This window comes from Petromyzon marinus, chromosome 6 (genome assembly GCF_048934315.1).
Source record: "Petromyzon marinus isolate PM22_M1 ecotype Great Lakes invasive population chromosome 6, UKy_Petmar_22M1.pri1.0, whole genome shotgun sequence".
In the NCBI taxonomy this organism is placed as follows: Eukaryota; Metazoa; Chordata; class Hyperoartia; order Petromyzontiformes; family Petromyzontidae; genus Petromyzon; species Petromyzon marinus.
Window position 1 is genome coordinate 14,893,265 of NC_133672.1, and position 9,718 is coordinate 14,902,982.

General features: G+C 46.7%; 1 long non-coding RNA gene across 1 annotated transcript; it reads right to left on the bottom strand.

The window, feature by feature from the left end:
- Positions 1-381: 381 nt before the first annotated feature.
- Positions 382-6,980, bottom strand: LOC142923984 (uncharacterized). Its single transcript, XR_012941107.1, has 2 exons — positions 5,778-6,980; positions 382-938 (listed from the first exon to the last, which is right to left on the bottom strand). It is a non-coding gene; the product is annotated as an uncharacterized LOC142923984 (long non-coding RNA).
- Between the last annotated feature and the right edge of the window lie 2,738 nt (positions 6,981-9,718).

Genomic DNA, 9,718 nt, shown 5'->3' on the forward strand with positions numbered 1-9,718 from the left:
CCGATCAAAGTTCCCAGATTTTTGAAGTGAGAGCCGCTTGTTTTGGGGGCGCTTCCATCGCCGTTGCGCGCAGACGCCCGGCGCTCTCCGGCCCCCCACCCATCTCCCCGACAGCTGCGTGGGCGCCGTGAGATCGTGCAGCTGCCGCCCGTGGCCACCTAGCGGCTGCGTGCCGTGTCGCCGGGCCTTGACGGGAGGGGCTGCGAGTTGATAATTCTCCCCCTCTTGTGCCACGTCCCTCCAAAGTCATCGCTTTGGTGCCGAGTTCGTGGACAAATAAAGGCGCACTGATATTGACGACGATCGCGTTGCGAAGGTTGAAATGCATGAAAACTAAATATCACGGGTGTTGCTTTTAAATAAGCATAACAAAACATAACATTGACGTGGGGGGTCTTTATTTCGGTGATGTAATTGAAACATTCAACATGGGAATACAAACTCGCAGCTGTGATTCCATCTGTGACCACTCGCGAATGCAATGTGGTCAGATGCCAAAATATACTGCGGTGCAAAATATAAAATAACCGTGACTTCATACACGGCGGGGGTGCGAGTTGCACGCTTGACTGTAGGAGTGCTGGCACACAACCGGAGTCGGTGTTGAACACAACAACTGCGAAAACAGTTCCGACTAATGTCAGCGCATTACCCTGCAAGGGAGCGAACTGCTGGACATCTGTGAAAAATACCTTTTATAGCTCATCGGATTCCTTTCTGGGCCCGCTGACTGCTGCGGTTCCTGCAAATAAATGTTCTTTTCTACCCCCCCCCCCTCGTCCCTCCCTCCGGGCAGGGCTACGGCACGGTTGATGCTGTGGACCGCTTCGCCACGTGGTGTCCACGTGGAGCGTGTTTCACGTTGGTTTCCTTGCGCAGTGAGGGCGGTTCGCACGGACGGAGCCCGCCACATCTGTCCCGTGTGCACTTTGATCCCCCTGGTTTTGGGTAGGGGGAGACGTACAAATCGATTATCTGACACCTTGTTTCGAAGTGGATCGCGTCGTGTCGTCGCCCGTAAACGTGACATGCCATTGCTGCTCGTGCGCGCCCCGGTTGCTATTACTCATCCGCATCTGGGCACACTTACACACAGTCGCATGTGTGTACGCGCGCGCTGAGAAGCTGTACTTGCTACACTCGGTACTGTTCCGCGTGAGATTACAACACATGGCTATGCCAAGGGAATGAGCAATCTCGTGCACATCACGTTTGTCCCTCTTGGACAAAATCAGCCGTAGGGTCGAGTGCGGACGAGCATTTCTGGGACAAGATGAGTTGGCAGCACGACGTTTCAACTAGTTAATCTCTGGCTTTGGGCTATCCGAGGGTTGCACCTGGGATGCCCCCTTGCCAGGAGGGCGGGTGCTGCCACGCTCTGTCTCGGCATATGCATCCCAAACTTGCCTTTCTAATAGATGTATTTCTACTTCTCTTGTTTTACTTTGTCTCCTGGCTAAGTGACAACAACGTCACGTGCATTATGTGGTTCCCTGTGCCATGCCAGTTTTAAGCCCTTGGCATAGACCTATCTGCGTCAACCTGGCCGCATCGCCTCTGTGCCCACGAGCTGCCTCTTGGTGAGGGGCCGTGCTGCTGCTGTGCCGAGTTTCTGCAGGCTATTGACGTGCTACCGTTTGGCATGAATAACCAATTCCTCGTCCTTTGCTGCGGAAAGCAAAGGTGATTATTTTGTAACGGTACGAAATGTGGCAAATTGAAAAGAAAACTCTTCGTGAAGCTTGTCGCAAACTTGTACACTGTTTTGTGTGTGTGTGTTAAAAGCCTTCCTTTGGCAACTGCAGCTGTGGTGACAGCATCGGTCACACTCGCTGCCTCGTTTGTGATCTGAATTGGCGAAACCCGCCGGCCGTGGCCACAAATTTTGCAGATGAATTTAACCTGTTTTAATTAATAAATGTCCCCACAAGACCCAACCTAAAAAGTACGGGACAGTCAACTCTGCTTGACGTCCTATTGACAAATGCCCCTCACAATTTCGCACTGACTGGTGATCTGGGAAATAACCTTGTGATCACTCCTTCATTTTTGGGGTGAGATCATCAGCCAGACCCAAAGCCCCACCTAAAATTGTTGAGAAGCGCTCTTTGAGGCACTTCAGCACTCAGGTATTTACTAATGATGTGCTTCACTCGGATATTGACAAGGTCTGTGATATCCCCAACCTGACTACGGCTTGGGAGACCTTCAGGTACACGTTTCTTCAAATTCTTAACAAACATGCTCCGTTGGTTAGATTTAAAACTAAAGGCAACCGCCCACCATGGTATGATCCTTTGATTACAAATCTCATGAAAACTAGGGACAAGGCTTGGGCATGTGCTCAGAAAAGTAATTTGGTCAATGACTGGCTAGAATATAGGATTTTAAGGAATAGATGCGTCAAAAAAATACGGCATGCAAAAAATGCCTACTTTTCCTCCACTCTCCTGGAATCACATGGAAATGCCAGGATTTTTTGGAAAACAATCAAATGTATCGAAAAGGCATCCAAAACAGACAATCTGCCCGTTGAGCTAAACCGAAATGGGGAATATTTTTCAGATCCCAAAAAAATAGTTGACAATTTTAACCTTCATTTTTCTGAAGCTGGTAATCTTTTGATAATGTATTGGGAGTCACCCCTGCTCAAGCAAATTCCTACACCCCTGTCCAAACATTAAACGAATTTAGTTTCCAGCCAATCCACGAAAGTAATGTTCTGAAACAGCTGTCCTACCTCAAAGGGTCCTCCTCTACCGGAGCAGATAGTATTCCCGTCTTTGCTCTACTAACTGTTGGTCACCTAATATACAAACCTATAGCCCATATTTTCAACCTGTCCATCAAAAAAACATCAGTTCCACTAGAATGGAAACATTCCTATGTCCGTCCACTTCACAAAGGGGGCCCTAAAGATGATCCCAATAACTACCGACCTATCTCAATTTTATCCCCATTGATGAACATTTTTGAAAAATTATTGAACTACCAAATTAGCAGTTTCCTGTCCACCAACAATCTACTACATCTAAAACAATCTGGGTTCCGAAAAAAATACAGCACCATGTCTGCTGCATTAGACTCTCTGAATCAAATTTACAGTAGCCTTGATTATAAGCAGTACTGTGCCTATCTTTTTCTTGACCTGTCCAAAGATTTTGATACAGTAGACCACAACACCCTGCTTGGTAAACTAAGTTGCCTCGGTTTTTCCAAAAACACAGTAAAATGGTTAAAAAATTACCTCTTTTCTCGCACCCAAACTGTATTCACAGATGGTTGGAGGTCAAACAGTATTAAGATAACAAAAGGGGTTCCACAAGGTTCCATCCTCGGCCCCCTCTTGTTCTCTCTTTATGTCAAAGACTTGGGCACTCACCTGGATCATTCCAGGGTAAATCTATTTGCAAATGACACGATACTGATTACTGCTGGCCGCTCTCCGGATGACGTGATTGCTAAGCTCCAGGGTGATTTCAACAAACTACAACATCAGCTAGTTGCTCTTAAACTAGTCCTAAATACCTCCAAAACCAAGGTGCTAAGCTTCTTACCGGGACTAAAGCAGGAAGTTATTTTTCCAAAATTACATTCCTTAAATAATTATCAAATAGAGCAAGTCGAGTTCTATAAGTATCTTCGGGTCATCCTGGATTCAAAATTGAATTTTGAAGATCACATTGATTATATTGGTAAAAATACAAAAAATAAAATTGATTTTCTGTATCGACACAAGCACTGCTTCCCCCCTATGTTCTGTTTGGAATTGATATAAGCTACCATACTGCCTCTACTTGATTACTGTGATATCGTGTATAAATCAGCCCCAAGTACTGTACTGAAGAAGCTTGATTCCATCTATCACTCGGCCTTAAGATTTGCATTGAACTGCCCATATAGGACCCACCACTATGATCTCTACATTGGGTCAAACTTAACATCTCTTAATGTTTGACGGCTTGTGCACCAGATCTTATTTATTCACGATGTACTTACAAAAAAATCCGCAGACTACCTGCTGCTGGATCTCCTCTCTGTTTCAAAGAACAAATTTGACCTCAGGTCTTCACTCATTTACCAGCTTCACATTCCCTATTGCCGTACAAAAACTGGAGGAAGGACCTTTGCTATTGATGCCCCCAGGGTCTGGAATGCTATTGCCAATAAACTGCAACTTGAATCGTTACCAATGAGATCTTCTCTGAAAACTGCTCTAGAGGAGTTGTACACCCCTAGCTGCCACTGCTATTCATTGGCGTAAAATAAAATAAAATGTTTTGCTCCGGATGACGCTGCAAAGTATTATCTGTATTTTGATTTAGCGTGCTGATCTTAAGGGTGCATTGAAAAATTTGATACTTCGACTGATGCTTCTGTTGTTGTGGAGTAACTCATGCAGCCAGCTATGGCTCTAGGATTTGGTGTTACATGTTATTTATGTAGTTTATTGTAAAAATTCGGTCAGTCTCTGTAATCACTGTTACGTTGCAATTATGGCTTTATTTTTTGGTGATTTCGAAAAGTTTTTTGGTTTGGCCATGTTTTTGTTTATTGTAGTACGGAGTTAGACTGATGGCCTTAATCAAGTTTTCTTGTTGTTGTTGTTTGACTTGCATCCCACTGGGATTTTTGCACACAGCGTTGATGTACGGTGCTATTTCAGGAATATTTTGATGTTTTTTTTCCTGGATTTTCTGTTTGCACATGCACAAAGTCACTTTAAGATGTTTTCTTGTTCATGTTTTTGTTTTTTTGTTTGTTGCGGTTGCACCCGATTCAAGAGCCGAATGGCTCACAGGCCTATACCAAATAAATGAAACAATGAAAACTAAACTATGAAACTGAGCGTTTCTATAACATGCCTCCCACTTGTCGTGAGCGCTGCATTGTAGTCACCGGGACAGCCTTCGACCGCTTTCCCATCGCGAGAGAGGAGACATTGTCGGGAAAAGTTTCTATCTTTTTACCGTTCGCCACGTGGGGGAGGGCGTCGGGGAACTCGGTACGTTTTGAAAAATAAGAATAGGTGTTTACCGTCTCTGTCAATACAACAGAAGGTGTTCCGATGTTCAAAAGACAAATAGATACCTTTTGCAAGGTAATCATTTCTGCGTTAACCACACGTACTTGTGGTGAACATGCAAACAAACACGATCTGATTATTACTATATACGTGTTGTTTTTTAAAACAGATCTGCCTTACGCTAGAGACAGCCTTATCAGAGCGTGTTTGTTTGCATGTTCACCCCAAGTACGTGTGGTTAACGCAGACTTGATTACCTTGCAAAAGGTGTCTATTTGGCGTTTGAACATCTTAAACCCGTGTTGTAATTCCACAAAGGGTAAAACCTATTCTTACATTTCATACTTTGATACTGGCACAAAAAAAGGTCGTTTGGTTTTATTTTGATCGCGTTCGGATCTGAAGTCGACGTTGCCCGCGCGCCATCACATCAATGGGGCGTGCAGAGAAAGGGTGGTTGGTTGTCAGTCCCCTTGAATGCAGCCTGAGTAATTAGATCTATTGTAATTAGCACATTGGCCGTGTGCATTGGAGTTGTTCGTGTGAATGCTAACCTACTGAGTTAAATGGATTGGCTAATGATTCGACATACTTTGATTCTACGTGAATTCGAGACTTCGTGGGACAACGTGGAATGGAATGGCGTGAATGTATTCTTTTGTAACAGCAGAGTGTACTCCCTTTTTTAGTATTTATTAGATGTGTATGCGAACTTAAAATTGAGATTCTTTGTTGCCTAGCAATGGCTCACCGAGTCTCAAGACTCGATTTTGCGAGGGCTCTTCTCGGGAATGCTTGATCAGCTCCGTGTGATCCAGTCTCCCAGGTCAGCTCTCACCTGCTTTAGAAAACAGAGGAAACCTAATTCATTTTATTTTCTCGGCTAGGGACGTGAGCCACAGCATTCCGCCATTCCCGTGAAGAGAGTTTGTAAATTTTGCTGGGCTATTCAATAACAAAAACACACACACACAACCAATATATTGACCGTTTAGTAGTTTCCACATATCAATAATAGAACACCGTTTCATTGATGGACCTCCAATTGCGAATCGCTCGCAGTGGCTGCGTTGGTCAATCGGGAAGTGCTGATTGTGGCCACGTGGAAAGTCCGCGATTGATCTCTTGAGCTGTGCTCTCAGACTCGGCCCCTGTAATTGGACCCTCATGATTTTTCAGCTTCGGCGTTGCCCGTTGGATTTCTGACTTTCTCGACTGTACCCAGGTGGGGGGAAGGACGCTTTCAACAATAATGCAGGGAAAATGGGCCAAAAGGTGGGGCTTTATAACTTAAGAGGACGATTTGTTTATACTGCAGGCGCTGTGCTCGGGGCCGCTCTGATTTTTCTCAGGTCTGTTTCTGTTATTTAAACAACAGCAAAAACCTCTCGGACCACTTGATTCGGTGCTGTTTCGTCCGAGTGAAATGTTAAAATGTTTAGCGCATCTGTTGGCCATGGAATGGGGCGTGCTGATGAGAGCTCCGCCCGGTGAAATTCTCCACAGCCGCGTTTGTATCTGCACAAGTCCAGTCTCACTATCTCTCTCGCTCTCTCAGCCACGATCTGCTGAAGCTGCCTCGTGGCTAGCGCACCTCGACATTGGCATTTAGCTCCTGAACATATCGGCATTCGCGAGAATAGAATAGCCACGGTATCTGCGTGTACTGGAACAGCCACGGCTATAGAGGTGCGTGTTTTGCGAATTGAGTGTGACCGTATGAATGTCACAACTCATGTCTGTAATGCACTTTTTGGAGCAAGTCCGACTGTAATGTTCCACACAAGGCAGAAGCGATATTAATTCTGGTGAGCACAGAGGAATGGGAAACGATAGGTAACACATATTCTTGGTTCTTTCGGTAAAGTCACGTAGAAGGGAAACAATAAAGTAATACAAATATAAAACAATTAAATTCTCACGACGTTTCGACTGCAACACAAGCAATCATCATCAAGTGTGATGATTGCTCGTGTTGCAGTCGAAACGTCGTGAGAATTTTATTGTTTTATATTTTTATTATTATATTGTTTCCCTTCTACGTGGTGATTTTACTGAAAGAAACAAGAATATGAATCCCTGCAGTCACGGAAGCTTTAAATCAAGATAGGTAACACGTCAACAATGTCAATTATGGGTAGTTCCAGTTTTACGATTTAAAATCGACGACGGGACAACCGTGTTAATGTTATATTTCACCTTGGACGAAAGCGATACCGATAAATACACGGCGCGTATGTCGAATGCGTGTGGGAGCGGTGGTGCAGTGGTTAGCGCACTGTGCTACGAACCCGGCGATCTGAATTAAATTCTCGCTTACGACCTTTAAATAACGCGTGGCGAATATTTGAACCGGTCATGGGGCCTCCCCTAGGTCGGCAACGCCTTAAAAATTAGTACCTGGTGCGGTGTGTTACCAGCGCTGGGGATACAAAGGCAGCCGGGCATGGTTCTAGCTACACCACCCCCTCGTGTACCGTTCCGGCCTTCATTAGGTGCTCGCTAACAGCACTTGCCCTAAAAAAGCATTTTTAGGCTATGTGGATCTTTGTCTTTGCTGTGCGACGCATCGCAAGTACTCGGTGTTTCCGAGCAACCAGCCGAGTAACTAATGCTCACTGGTAGACGCACCAATCGATTAGGGGGTTTTGACCTAAACTATATTGGTTGCAGAGACTTCATCAGAAAGTAGCTACGTATCGTTGGGTTGGTGCACTGCATGCACTATTCATAGGTGCTCGTTAACAGCAATTTCTCCAAAAGCCTGTTAAAGGCTGCATGGGGACGGGGGGGGGGGGGGGGTCTTTGTCTGTTTTATGTTACTTGAACCCCACCGGCCCTACCGCGGTGTGCAGGAATCGTTATGTTTATGGCAGCAGCGATGACTCTCAAGAGTGATCATCCATCGTGGTTATCTGTCTGCGGCCGACCCTGGTGGTTAATTCTGGGTTACCCCCACCTCATTTTACGACGTTTCGCGCGGGCATTGTTTGGGCGTGGAGCGCGGCGATGTTGAGGTCCGCTCGTCGTTTTTCACCGGCGCCGAGCGCACGCACGCGCGTGCAGGCGGATTCCAGCGGTGGGTCCCCTCGCCGTTCCGAAAGCGTGCGGCGCCCGCAACCAGCGGGAGGGCGCGCGGCGCGGAAATCCGCGCGCCTTGTCCACGCGCCTCTCCGCAGCGGGCATCGAGCGCATGCCGGGCGCGCGGCACGCGTCTCTGCCGGGAGCCACGAAGAACCGACGACGTTCGAAGGAAGAGCGCTTTATTCGGTCGGTTACTGGCGGGACTGATGGCATAGCAGGGGTCCGTGCGCTGTGCTATGAACCTCGTCACTTAAGTGTTCATTCCCGGCCACTGCAACGGAGAGGTGATGTCTGAACCAAGTGAGGGGCCCGCTCCATGCCTTCGTCAAACCACGCGCTGACCAACGTGATGAAGTGTTGTGGTCGAGCATTCGCGATGCGGGTAATGCCTTCGTATATCGGTGGATAAACGAACGCTGTACGTTGATTCATGTGTATCCATTCAGTCAGTGCTGGACATCACAAAGTGGCGCGGGCGGGGGGGGGGGGGGGTGTAAGTCGACATATTATATAAGATTGGAGGATTCGACAAAAATATGTATTGTTAGGAGAGTGTAGAGAAATGTGGTGGTCATTACGGTCCGAGTGAATAGTGTGCGGCCATGAGTTGCCATGGACAGTCACGTCCTCGTGTGAGGTGGGGGAGCGTTCAGCGACGACCTCCTCGGGTTTGTCCTCAACGCCCCTCCGAATTGAGGCCGACTTCTGATTTTAATCACTTGGCAAATGTCACCGTCTCAATGAGCAACGCGTGGTGCATCCCCGTGGTTTTCAATGCACCACACGTAATCTACACAAACCTAGACGGATCTTGTAATATTATTCACTGCATTCATTATATGTTTGCAGCATTTTTAATAATAATAAAATGCTTTGAACATCTACAATCATAACCCTGATTTCCCTGATGGCGTAAAACGTCTCTGGAAAGGTCAGCCAAAACGCGTTTTACGGCGCTGTATGTCTATAAAAAAATATATATATATATCTATCTTTGATATAATTTTTTTCACGGACCAGAGCGAGAGAAGCTTCAGGGACATACACCAACAACAACAAGATTCCCTCTCCCTCCGCCCCTCCATCGCTCAGCCATGTAAATGACTGCATTGAAATTCCGCGTGGGCGTCAAGGTTATGGCTGAGAGGACAAACGCTCATTTGCAGAAAGGAGGCGAGCGCACTAATAAATAGAATTGATGAGGGACAGGGCCTAGCTGCGCGCACACACACACAAAGCACTCGCGCGCACAGGACGCGCGCACCGGGACGGATGTGCCAATGCCATGGTTGCATTCCTTCGGCTTGTATCCTCCTTCCAAAGCGCCGGGATGTAAAACAAGAAGAAGAAGAGGAAGAAAAAATCTAAAGGGAGGAAGGCGTTTGTGTCGCGCAGTGAATGCCGATGAGTGAACGCGCGCGCGCGCGTCGGCTCACACCGGTACCTGCCATCTGCCGTTCTCGTAATTGTATTTAGCCTCCCCCGTTGCTTGCGAATAAGATTACTGTTGGGGTGCAAGAGTTGAGCGGGGGTATTTGTTTATATTAGGCCACTGGCCAAGTTTTGTTGTGGAGCGTTAATGCATTGCTGCGGTCGATTACGCAAGCG